The sequence below is a fragment of the Bos indicus x Bos taurus genome, chromosome 18 (genome assembly GCF_003369695.1).
Source record: "Bos indicus x Bos taurus breed Angus x Brahman F1 hybrid chromosome 18, Bos_hybrid_MaternalHap_v2.0, whole genome shotgun sequence".
In the NCBI taxonomy this organism is placed as follows: domain Eukaryota; kingdom Metazoa; phylum Chordata; class Mammalia; order Artiodactyla; family Bovidae; genus Bos; species Bos indicus x Bos taurus.
This window is the reverse complement of record NC_040093.1, coordinates 47,776,829-47,790,273: the sequence shown is the minus strand read 5'-3', so window position 1 is coordinate 47,790,273 and position 13,445 is coordinate 47,776,829. Positions and strand designations below refer to the sequence as shown.

The following is a 13,445-nucleotide window of genomic DNA, read 5'->3' as shown; positions in this document are numbered from 1 at the left end:
CCGTTACTAGGCACAAGAGGCTATTTAAATCTAAAGTCACATAAAATTAAAAATTCACTTCTGCAGTTCCAGTGCTCAGCAGCCATGTGGTCAGCGGCTACTACTGGCCAGCGCTGTGCAGATGGCAAGCGGGGCGAGGGCAGGGGCTCTCGGTCTTGTTCGACACTGTAATTCCAGAATCGACAACAGTGTGTGGCACACAGCAGAAGCTTGATAGATATTCATTGAGTTGTGATGTATGCGTTCGCAAATGTTGTAAAGAATGCCTCGTCCCTTTTGCCTGACAGCGTTTATTACGATTGCCCTGCACAGCAAACGCTCCTTCTCTGACCTTCCAACTTAAACCTCCACTTGATAATTACGTGGTCAGGTTCCCTGGGGCAGATAAGAAGCTAGTGAATGCAGGAACGTTTGAGATAAGAATACAGTGAACACAGGAAACTTTGAGACAGAGTCACGAGGTTTCCCTGAAGGGCACAACCCAGATAAGTGGGTAACTTTGGACCCATAGGTTGTGAGGCAGGTCACTAACCAGGGGTCACTAGCTCATCAGAGGCCCATCTGGCATCCCACCACTGAGCAACCTGCACCCCCTGCTCCCTACATCTCCCTGTGTCCCCCCAAGAGACCAGAGAATGTCAGTCGACAGAGGACACCTGAATGCCTGATACAGGGACTTCTCACCTTTACACTGGCTCAGCCCTGCTGCTCAGGGAGGAAGTGACTGCCCGAGACTGTAATCCCCAACCCAGTGCTGTGTGGTCTCCTGCTTCTGCTCCTACAGGCGGCATCCTGAAGAACCGGGTTTCTGCCGTGACCCGAGTAAAATGTAAACTGGACATTCAAAGGCCACGTGGAATAAATGATTGCATTCAAAAGGACAATCCATTCTTCACCTCGTCACATGATCCTATATCATACCAGCGCTGAGCCATGCTGGAGGAGCAGTCCTGCCTTCAGTCGGGCTGAGAAGCCCCAGGAGATGGCTGAGCTTGGAGTCGCAGCCTGGCCTGCTTCTCTTAGGTGGGACTTCCCTCCGGCCCACTCTCCTCCCCGCTCCCTCTCTTCAACCGTCAACACCAAAACAGCACCTTGCTGACGGCGAGCACAGCACCCCTGCCTTTCTTTCTCTCTCCAGCAGACCCAGACAGAGCCTAAACGAGGCCTACTGGATCCTCCAGGCTCACATTTGACATTAACACGGCTTTCTTCAGCTCCCAGCGCCGAGTCTCCCACACGGTTATCTGGGATGGTTTGGGGCCAGCACCCCGAGACCAGATGGGGGTCCGACATCTTTAGGCAGCTTACAAGCCACGGCCCAGCTCCCAGGGGCCAGCCAGTCTGCCTCTGCTCACCACCTGGTCGTGCCTTCCCCGGCCCACCAGGCCTCCGAAGCCCGGGGTCTGCTCCCATCCCACCCACCACCCCGAGCCCCAGAGGGCAGTTAACTGACAGCGCCTGATGCCCCCGCATCAGAAGAGCAGGGGACGGGGCGGGGGGCAGCCTGTGTGGGCGGAGGAAGCACGAGAGCTGCTGAGAGGTTGGGGAGCGGGGGTGGGGGCCGCCCCCATGCAGCCCTCCACTCTCCTCGCTGGCCCAGCAAGCGGAACAGCTGCCATTAAGCCGTGATGAGAGGCAGGCAGCCCGAGGCCCACGCACCTCGGCAGGAGAACACCCCTCCGTACGGCTCTGGCTGGCGTCTAGCCTTTTTGCTTCTTGGAAAAGACAGCTTCATAGACACCCTCGTAAAAAAAGAAAAAAAGCACATCAACGCCTGGCAATTCACCCTTTGCTCCCTGCCCCTGCCCTAGTTCACCAGGCCTGCCCCAGTCTCTCCCAGCTTGATCCCACCCCACACACAGTGACTGGATAATCCTCCCCAGGCTCGATGGCCATCACTTCACGCCCTTCCGCGAGAGCCTGCGGTGACTCCCTTTCTCCCCGGGGAAAGCATGACAGCCCAGGAGACAGCCCACCTAACCAGCGCCCAACTTTCAGCCACACCCACCCCTCTGCCCGATGGGCCTCCTCACCCTCACGGCCTGGCTCATTTCTGACTCTGCACCTTTATTCAAACAGTTCTCTGTGCTTTGTCTCTGTCCTTCCAACCACGATTTTCCAAGAGCAAGTCTACGCTGGCCTTTGAGTCTCTGGTTCCACTTGCACCAAACCTCATCCATAGTTTTGTCAAATAAAAAAACGGTCTTTCCAAAAATTCATTTTGCTTAAGCTAACTTGACTTCTTGTCACTTGCAACCCAAAGTTCTGGCCAATAAATTCTCTGTGGATGAAAACAGTAATTCTTTTACTTGTCGGCTTGTTTCTATTGGGCCAAACATCAGGTGCCGGATTAATGCTAATACTTCAGTTGGTTGATAGATTAGTACTGCCCCCGCCCTCCAGGGCTCTGGAGGCTGCAAAGCTTGCACTGGAGCTTGCAGGCTAGGGGTTTGAGTGCTCAATGCCATCCCAGATGTTGGAGCTCAGACACGTGGCCCTGGGCCCACAGATGCCCTCCACGTGCCTAGGATCCAGTTCCCCAAGTATCTGCATGGTGACAGAGCAGGACCCAGTCTGCCCTCTGACCCCCACCCCCACCCTAAGAAGAATGTTGTTCTTGGGGCTGGACACAGCCCTGACTTGCCACCTTGGTGCCCTCAGCCAGCACAGAGCCTGGAGAGAAGTCTAGCTTCAGAGTCAGGGTTCAAATACCCCAGCTGCCTCCTACCAGCTGTGGGGACTTGGATGATGATCAAACTTCCCTGAGCCACTGTCATCCCACCTGTGAAAGGGGGATCATCACAGTACTGACCTCACTAGGCTGCTGTCATGGTGAAGGGGCCTCAGAGCGCCAGTGTCATCATTATTATTACCACCACCATCGCTATTGTTGACTGTATCAGGTGCTGGGTGAGGCACTGGGGTTACAGGTCAATGAGACACGCTCTTTGGCCCCCAGGTTGGCTTAGGGGTGAGGAGCTTGGGAGGTCTGGTAAAGGGACCTGGTGCACGTGATGATGCAGTCACCCAGAAACCCTGAAAACACTCCAAATCGGGTCCTAAAGAGGACCCCTGGGGTGGGGGCAGAGGAGTTCTAGGGGAGACAGATGGTTGGCGGCCTCTGTAGCTGGAGGAGCCGGCAGGAATCAGATGTCCCACGGCCCAGCAGGCCGGTACCAGAGCCCTGGATCTTCCCCACGGGTGACGTCACAGCCTCGCCAACCCAGCACCCAGGATGCAGGAGCCATTCCACCAGAGGGCAGAGGCTCGGTGTGAGAACACAGGATGCCCCTGCCATTGAAAGGCTTGGTCTGGGAAGATGACACCTCCATCCCCACTGGGCTTGGAGACACACACACCAATCCAGAACCGATTTCCAGTTCCCACAAATTAAAGGAGATCTCAGTACAGAACCTCCCACTACAGTAAAGGCCACAGCCCTAATTCCACCCACAATGTTAACCTCAGAATCTGGGAATGGGGGGAGAGACAAGAAATCCAAAGCCGATACATCTGCCTTCACCTCACCCTTTAATCACACCGTGAAGGTACAGAGGCCCAACTCCAACAACAATTTTGAAACCATAAGCTGGAGTGTAGCCAAGTACCTTGAATTCTGGTCCCAAAATCAAGAGCACGTCTCCAACAGGACAGTGCCTGGCCTGTCTGAGCCTCCCTCCTCCGATGGCTCCCTTCTCCTAGTCCAGAGCTGAGAAAAAGCAGGAAGCCCACACGCCTGTGGGGGGCCATGTATGTGTCAGCATTAATAGCTGCTGGTGCCCAACACATTCAGGTTTTCTGGAGCCTTCAAATTTTTCCCCTCAGTTATTTTTGATCCCCAGTTGACTGAATCCATGGAACCCATTGATACGGAGGGTCAATCTAGTTTTTCTGCAATGAGCGTGAACAGCTCTTGTGATAAATAGAATAAAAGCTTCTTTAATTAAAAAAATTTTAAACTATACCAATTAACAATTAAGACGATGGTGGCAATGACAGCGTCCACTCTCTGGCCCCTGGGTCCCCATTTATGAGCTGAGGTGGGCCGGAGATTTCCACGGCCCCACTCAGGTCCTGGTCTGTGGTTTCTTCCCTCAGGGACTCAGGGCAGCAGCCCCACCCTCACTCAGGCAGCTTCTCACTGCCTGCTGGTTCCTGCCTGGTCCCTGCTTCCCTGGGGGCAAATCAGACCCTCTCGGCTAGGCTTGGCTCCAAGATCTGTCAAGTGGGGAAGGCAGGCCACTTTCCAAGCCCAGGCTTTGCCACGGGATCCTGGCAAGTCACCTATCTATGCTCCAGTCTTCCCATCTGTATAATGGGAACAGAGCCGCAGAGGCATCTACAGAGTTCTGCACACATCCCCTGGACTCTCAGGAGCACCAGCTCCTTCCCGTGGCCGTGAAGGCGCTTTGACAGGCATGAGCGCCCCTCCATCCCCACAGAGCACATCATGCCAAAGGTGAGCTGGCCAAAGGTATGTTGCAGCCTTCAGGCCTCGGAGGTCAGGGCCACATACTGGGTATGACTCACGACCACAAAAGCGGAAGCCGGGAGGTGTGGGAAGATGGGAAGTGACGTTCCAAGTGTGCGAGAGATGCCGGGGCCTCCTGACCTCTCATGAGGAGGTGGCGTGTGGCGGCCCCCCACGAACGGTCAGCAATTCTTCGCTGTGGCTGCCTCAGTCTGGGTCTAGGCTGGGCCCAGCCCGAAGGGGAGGCGGCAGCTCCAAAGGCTTGTCAGGCCAGATGCAGCCTGCCCAGATCTGCACCCTCCGTGAGATTGAGGATGACAGGCTCCGGGGGGCCGGGACGAGCCGGGTCAGAGAAAACTTGGCAAAGAGAAGGGCTAAAGGAGCAGCTGGGCTCGCAGAGCCTTGCGCCCCACCCTCTGGAGGGCCTGGCAGGGGCCTCCCCTCGGCTCTCAACCCTCCAAGTTCCAAACGCGCCCTGTCCGAGGCCACGGTCCTATGGCCGCCCCTTCCCATCCCGCCAGCTTCCAAAGAGACAGCAGAAAGTGATCCAAAGATCCAATATTTGTATTTTGAATGCTAATTTGACAAAGAGGAGTGGGCATGGGGGAGTGTTTATAACCAGCACTCCAATAAGCCCACAAACGACGCCAGTATTTTATAAGCTTGTTAGAAACAAATCACCCCTCAGCTGATATTTACTTACTGATGAATCATAAAAGGGCTCAATACACAAAGAGGAAATCCAAAAAGAATGTCTTTCTTTGGTTGCATCTTCGGCAACAAGGCTGGAAGGTGGGTCTCGCCCAGCCTGAAACCCGCTCCCCACACTGTGTCGCCAGCCTCCCCAGGGTGGCAAAGCATTGGCACCATCTCTGTCTCTATGCCCACCCTCCCTGCCCCCCACCCATCTACTGGCCTAATCTGAGGCTCAACCCCACGCTCCAGAGGCAGCCCCGTCCTTCTGCCACCCCCCCCTCCCCGAGTCCTCTGCAGGAGCAGAGCCAATCCAGCTCATTTGCATAATGATGAAGCCCTCCAGTGCGGGCTGGGTCTTAAGAGGCTCGGGAAGAAATATGCCCTGTCCTTTGGAGAGGCGCACAGAAGGCTCTGTGCAGCCCGGGAGGAATGGGGCGCCCGGCGGGTGGGCAGGGGCGGCGAGCAACCGCAGGCTCGCTCGCCAAGGACAACTCAGCTCTGTCGCCTGCTGAGCCTGTGTCCAGCTGGCCCAGCAGAGAAAGGACTGCCCAGGGCTGTAAAGCAGCAGGAAGTGAGGTTCTGAGTGCCAGCTCCAGATTCGGGCTGGACAGACCCAGGTCACAGTGACCGCCACTCACTGTCTGACTGACCTTGGGTGAGTCACTGACCTCTTGGAATCTCAGTAGGACCGGACAAGGCAGCCGGTAAAGCGCTGATGAGAAGGGGCTGGTAAAATGCAACAACCGTCGGCCATTATTACAGTCATATCATCACTATTCTCACCTCCGCATTACTGGATCTATCCGTCGATTTGCTAATTCTGCAATGCCAGGTATGGCGCTGGGCAGGCCAGGAGGCACAAAGATACCCATCCCCTCTTTGCATGGCCTCAGTGACACAATCGCTCTAAGGGTCTGAAGGCAAGGGCAGTGCTTGCTCTCTGGGGGAGGCAGGGCTGGAAGGGGGCACACGGAAGCTACTGGAGGGCCAGTACAGGTCCTCCTTCTTGGTCTGGTTGTGTTCCATTTCCAGAAATTCCTCAAGCTGTACATTTGCAGTTTGTGCATTTTCCTGGATGTACATTATATCTTGATAAAGCTTTTTTGTAATGTTTTGTCTACATAAGGAGGGAGATTAGCCAGGTGTGCAGAGCACCAGGCAGGAAGGTCAGCTTCTAAGGAAGGATGGATGAAATATTTGGGATGAGAGCTGGGGCAACATCAAGAGGGAAGAGATTCCTTCTGTGAGAGGTGAGGACGACCTCAGCGGGTGTCGGGCATGGTTAGGGGTTCAATAGCTTCCTGCTGAATGAGTGAGTGAGGAAATGAATGAATGACTTCTTTGCTGAAGAGGGGGCCTTGCAGGAACAGGTGCTGAGATGCAGAAGCAGGGAGGGCATTCCAGGGGAGTGCCAGGGGCCCTGTGGTGGACTTCCCATTTTACAGATGAGGAAACTGGTACTGAATGAACTACACAGGCATCATCCCAGCTTGGCCCACCCTGTGCCAGCCAGGGGGAGCCCCGCCCCCTACTCCATCCACTCACTGCCTCTGGTCCCTTGAGATGAGCAGCCACAGCTGGAGCAGTAGCTCAGGCTGAAACGATTCTCCAAAGTTGCCTGTGAGCAGACATGGCTGCTTTAAATGGCAATTTTGCAGTTTGGGGTGCAAAATTCTTTTCCATAGCACACGGGGAGTGGGCAGAATGGATTTGCCCGTGCTGTGTTGCAGTCCTGCAGCCCCAGCAAGCCCGCACAGACACTGGCCATGGCTGGATTCACCGAGCCTTAGTCACTTCAGCTCCCAGATGGGACAGGAGGCCTAATAAATATTAACATTTACTAAGGGCTGACTGTGTGCCAAGCATTATGCTAACCACGTCCCATGTAGGATGAGCGGATAAGATCTGTAAGAGGAGGTAACAGGAAGTGACACAGCCCAGGCATTTCAGCCCTGAACTGTGTTCTTAACCGCCTGAGCTGCACTAACATTCTTACCATTATTAATGATTACCATTGGTAGAAGAGGGATAAAGGCAATTAAATTCAGTACTTAATTTCTGTTATGGCCAAAGCCTAGGGCCTGGGGTTGGGACGCTAAGCATGATAAGAACTAAACTATCTGCAAGGAGATTTAAATTGTTAAACCCATCAAGACTATTATTAATTTTTTCGTTAAGATTATTTTAAATGATCAAGCACCTGCTCAGCACATAGTAAGTCTACAGTAAATGTCTTCTAAGGAAAATAGTTAGCATTTAAAAAAAATATTTTAAAATTTTTTGGTTGTGCCAGATGGCACGTGAACTCTTAGTTGTGGCTTATGGGATCTAGCTCCCTGACAAGGGATCGAACCCGGGCCCCCCGCATTGGGAACACGGAGTCCTAGCCACTGGACCACCAGGGAAGGCCCAGTTAACCTGTTTTTAGGGAGATCACATTTGCGTCCCTCCTGGCTACTCTCCATTCTATTTCCAAAAACCTCCTACATCCACACAAACAGTGACTTCCTCCACTTGCAATCAGTGATTCTTTGATGAAGAAACAGCAGTGTGTCCTTGGGTAAGTTGCTTTCCCTCTCTGAGCTCAGCGTCCCCCTCTGTGAAAGAAGGTGGAATCAGGTTACTCATAAAGTCCCTCTGGGTCTAGAGTACTAGGAGGCTAGGGCCAGTCCCCATCCTAACTGTAGAGGACCTTATCAGGCAGTTGCAGGATACAAACGAATAAGCATGTGAGAATTTCACTAAGAAGTTCAAGGTTCAAACTCGAGGGCACGACATCAGAAAGAGACACTCAGAGTGAACGCACAGTAGCAGCCAGAGAAAGCGGCCTTGGAAGCTTGCGACGTCATTAGAAGGCACAGACTGAGATGCCAAAACCGGTAGGCAAAAAGCCGAATTTTAATGCTTTGAGAACATTCTCTGTAGTCCCCACCAATCCCTATTGTTTTATACTCCAGAGCCCAGCGTTACTGTCCTGGTCCTCGAAGGCCCTGTTAAAGAGAATTCATTCTTCAAAAGCAAAGCCCGAGGAAGGAAGGAGCATATCTGAGGCATGAATGCCCGATGCCGACAAGCTGTGTGCCCTTAGGGAAGTCACCTAAGTACTCTGAGCCTCAATTTCCTCACAGCCAATAGTGGGCACACACCTGTATCTTTATTTAATATTCTTTCCAGGAAAAAAAAAAATCAACCATATTTCCAGCACTCCCAGCACCCTAAAGCAAATCATCAAGTTCGGGAACCCCAGTGGAAACCTGTATCAGTCAGGACAGGATAAGAAATGCCCAGTAACAAATAAGCCCCATATCACAAGGGCTGCAAACCACAAAGGTTTAGTTCTCATTTGCCCTCCATGTCCATTGCAGGGGACTCTTCTCATGGAAACCGCTTCGGCACCGCAAGACAAGACAAGAAGCACCTTTGTTTCTGACACTGAGAGTCCCTGTACCCCGAGGAAAGGGAACGCTGGAGGGTCTCACCCAGGCAGGGCAAGGCTCTGGCCTGGAAGCAGTGCCGGGCACCTCCACTCACAGCTCTCTGGCCAGAATCAGCCACTCATCTCCCCACCCAAGACAAAACGGCCAGTCTGTGTGACTCCAGCACGTTCCAAAGGACGCGAATGACTGCCACGTTCTCAAGCAGAGCCAGGAGGCCCAGCAGAGAGCTCCAAGAATCTCAAGACAGGACTCAGGAAGGGAAGAAAGCAAATGCAGCCTGGAAACTCACAGTGGTGACAAAGGTTCTCAGAGACCGTTCCAATCGCCCAGGGCCCAGGGTTCAGAGGAGCAAGAAATGTGCACCCTGCTCGCTGTCTCCCCTGGGTGAGCCCTGGAGTGGCAGGTAGGCCAGACAGAGACTCTCTGGGCCCTGCAGCCTCTCCTGAAGGTGGAGGGGGATGTTATCCTTCCGGCCGCTGGCTCTCCAAAGAGAGCCCAGGTAAATGCCAGGTGCTGTCCTGGGGCTTTCGGCAAAAGTCGCTCTTGATGATAATGGCTTTCAGAGGCGATGCGACTGCACGCCTGGCATCTGAACGCCAGCGACGGAGGCAGGTTTTGCATCTCTAATTAGGACGGGGATTTTTTTTTTCACCCCCACACAGAATTTACATAATTGGGAAGGAGGTTACGACATGGCCCCTCCCCACCGATTGTGTGTTTTGCAGGCCCTCCTTCCATTTTCCCTTGCACACTTCAAATCGAAGGGAGAAATGAATCGATTTGAATTTTTTGAAATTAATTATCATCCTTGCCATGGAAAATGTATCTGAGGCCTTCCATCGGGAGATGAGAGAGGAAGAAGGGGGTGATCTCGTGCAGAGAGGAGCCCTGGGAGGTGACACACGTCCCCCTGATGCACTCCTAAAGCAAAACCCCACCCCTCCCACGACCTCACCAGCTGGTTCTCAGAGCACCTCCCGATTGGGTCTGAGCATTCTTTAGAATTTTTTTTTTAGCACCAAAATTAATGCTTTAAAATGTCACTTGCTACAGTAAAATTTATCAACATTATTATATACCATAGAAACTGCCATCCCAGACAAATGCACGACATTAAAATTTGGTCTAGAGCTCCCCAGAGGAAACGTTTGCGGCAATTTGTATAACAGTTTATATATTTATGCTATTTAATGGTACAAAGCAATAATTATGACTTCATTCACTGATAAGCAACGGCATTACATAAATCTGATGCGGATTTAGAACATGCCAGCCCTGACACCAGCGTACTAGTTGTAAATTATGTTGCCGTTAAAAAAAAAAAAATCCAAGCAAATATGAAGGAGCAGCGGGAAACTAATAATGCATCTCCAGCTGTTCCAGTTAACCTGCAAATGTGGCCATCTGCACCTCGGGAGGAAGAGAAGGGAGAGGCGGGAGGCGGAGCAGAGAGAGAGGAAGAGCCGCCTCCTGGAAGCCCCAAGCCTGCCCCGACCTCGGACCCATGACCTTGCTCCTCCCGCAGGCAAACCCAGCTTGGATCAGGCAAAGGTCCCCAAGACCCAAGGGTCCTCCCTCTGCTCGTCTGGCGCCCACGCTCCTGTCCCCTCGCCAGAAAGTCTCGGGTGTCATCTTTCCTTTCCTTTCCTCGTAGGAGGCTGGGCTTCCAGCTCTGAGTCCTATTCACTGCAGCACCAGGCTCACCAGGCGGTTTCCTTTACAACTTTCTTTACTTCCTTTTTCTTGTCTTGTTTCTGTCTCTCTCGCTCTTTTTTTTTTTTTTGGAATTTTAGTACTTCTGCACAGACCCATCTTGCATTAAGAAAAGGTGGGGCAGTGGTGACGGCAGAAGGAAGTAGTTATAGTCATAGAGAAGAGTGTGCCCAGTTCACAGAGTTCCAAATGGAGCCGGGACATACAGGCTGCAACCAGCAGATGAGACGGATATACCAAGACTGCAGGCCATGGTTCTGGGCACCCACCGCCCAGCGGGTTTCCCAGTGATGCAGCCAAATGGGTCCAGTGCTGCCCAGGGCCCACCCCAGGCAGTCTCGGGGCTCCACTCTGGGGCAAGGACTTCTGGTCAACCCCATGTCAGCTGTGGCTCCCGGGCACTGTCCTTGGGCTCTGCTGACCATGACGACTCTCTGCCCTCCAGAGACTGACAGAGGAGCATAGATCCTTTGATCATGGGCTGAACGCTTCCCACAATTCCCTCATCTAATCCTCCTAACCACTGTGCTGGGGACTGAATTAGTCCCATTTTACAGATACAGCCACTGAATCCAGGAGAGATTCTAGAACTCACCCAAGATCAGCTCATCTAGTGAACCTCGCTTATAAAACACAAGGTTTAGAAGAATGTTTGTAGGTCATCTGACCTGTGTTTCAAATTTTTAAACTGCAACCCACACCAAGAATTATATATACCATGACCTAGCCACACACTACCACATACACAGAATCGCTGCCCCCCATTAATGAAAATCCACTTAAGCTCGCTAAGTGTGATGTACTCAGGCCGTTTCTTTCCTTTTGCTTTTCTTCCTCTCCTTTCCTTCCCTTCCTTTCTATTCTGTTCTGCTGCTGGACTCTGCTCCGTCTAGTTCCTCTTTTATTTTGTTGGCTGTGACCATCCAAGTTGACTCCATGATTTGCTAACGGGTCGCAGCTGACAATTTGAAAAACACTGGCTGTTTCAACTCCCTCGTTTTACTGAAGGAAAGCTGAGGCTCAGAGAAGGGAACCCATTTTGCCCAAGCCACACAGGTCTGTGACAAGTCAGAAGTCTAGCCCAGGCCTCCAGCCCTCTTTCCACCAGACGCTGTAAAGTCCACGTCATCCCAAGCCTTTCCTGGGCTCCCCAGCACCCACTTTTGGCCACAGTGAAGACGAGCAAGCTCTGGACCTGTCAGATCTCTGTTCTTAGTTGGGGACAGAGAGAGCACTGTGTGTGTATGTGGTGAAACAGACGGGTCAAGGAGGCAGGGAGAGGACAGGCCCCCAAGAGGGGCTCCAAGTTCATTCAGTCAACAATTCGGGGGCAGGGCTGACCCAATAGGTCTACCCTTGAAGGTGACAACCCACTGCCCCCAAGCCAGAAGGGAAGAGTCAGGTGATAATCCACCGAGAGGGCTGGCACCCTGCCTGGCCCACCGGTATCCTCCACCAGGGGTAGTGTTCCTTCTGCTGCCTCCTACAGGAAGCCTTCCTGGCTAGGTATGTGCGGGACCTGGCTATAGGGCTATAGACACAGAGGGAGGAGGGAGCAAGGTGATCCTTGCAGGAACACAGGCAAAACCAGCACAATCTCTCCAGGGCCTGACTCTCCCTTGGGACCATGGTGTCCCATTTCCGAGTGGGTCCCCAAAGGAAGGCCCTCAGGCTCGAAAACGGGCCAGAGGCATGGTTCAGTCCTTCTTCCTGCTCACAACTTCCTATCATTTTGGTAAAATGATTCCATAACTCAGAAAACAACATTTTTGGCTGCTCCAACGTTTGCAGATTTTCAACAATCCCAGTTCCAATGTCCGGCCATCAGCTCTCCCACCCCAAAGTTCCTAGAGCTTCTCCCTTCCTCCAACCCCAGGGACATCAGTCCCTTTGGCCAGCTGCATCTCAGAGTACAACTCTATCCGCTGCCCCGCACATCAGCTTATTCACAAGACACACTCTCAGTATTGAGGACACGGTCTTTTTATTTTTATGGTCTAAGCGGCATCAATTCCAAGAACTAGAAAAACAATCCCTCAGTGGGAACCTATTCAGCGACTCGCCCGGCAAGTCCTGCAGGCCGAGCTGGTAGCTCTGTCTTCTTAGCAGCACGAGGACAAAGGACAGTCAGGCCTGAGGGCTGGGGTCAGGCCTGCCCACACTTCAAAACCCACAGCGCGCACCTGAGCTGGAATCCAGACGGCAGAATAGGTTAGGAAAGGCCGACACTTTCTCCACTGGCAGGGTGAGGAGACCCTCGGGAGCGTGAGAAGCTGGGGGCGTGGGGGAGACAGGCAGGCGGACCCCTGATTCTGGGGCAGCTGGAAGGGAGGTGCTGGGGCAGGTGGATGGACAAAGTGGCCTCTAGCTTGGGTCAGGGCACAAGCCATGGTCAGTATCACCCTCAGCCCACAGCAGTGGCTCTATTCTCTTTCAGGGGTCATAGTATTCGGGAGATTTTTGTAATTAGTTGCCAACATTAAAAAAAAAAAAAGAAATGTTTGAAAATATTATGAAAATCTGGAGTGTTGGTTTCTCTTGAAAACTCGGGACATCTGGGCTCCACAAGATACAATTTCCCTGGACAACAACGTCAAGGCTGGATTCTGCGGGGTCACTGGAGCCCCCACTGTCTCACATACCAGCTGTGTCACTTGCTTTTGTGACACTTGAACTACCAGGTGCTAAGAGGGAAAAGGAAACGGGGGTTCCAGCCCGCCCTGCCCCCCGACTAACGCCCTGTGTGACCTTGGGCCAGGTCCTGCCCATCTCTGGGCGTCAGAGAAAGCTGAGCAATGAAGGAGGCAGAATGCAACCACTCGCTCCCTCGGTGCCCCCAGGACACAGTCTCAGGCGCCTTCAGAGGGGTGAGCCAGGTGCGGTTTCCTGGTGGGCAGCCAATCTGGGGGACCGGGCGGCCCCCGCAGCCAGCCCCGCCGGGCCCGGCGCCAACCCCGAGGCGGTGCTGACGCCACTCCTCGGCAGCTTGATATGAATATTGTGTCAGAGATTGGAGATATTAAGAATGACAATGCATTATTACTGCAGCAGGGAAATCTCCTGAGTCCTAGAGATAGGATTTCGAAATCCTCAGCCAAAAATCAATAGTAATGCCCAAGAATTTATAA

At 52.9% G+C, this 13,445-nt stretch overlaps 1 protein-coding gene across 2 annotated transcripts in view; it reads right to left on the bottom strand.

Annotated features, from left to right (window-relative positions):
- Positions 1-13,445, bottom strand: part of ZNF423 (zinc finger protein 423) — a 288,075-nt gene that overhangs the window by 46,026 nt on the left and 228,604 nt on the right. The window lies entirely within an intron of this gene.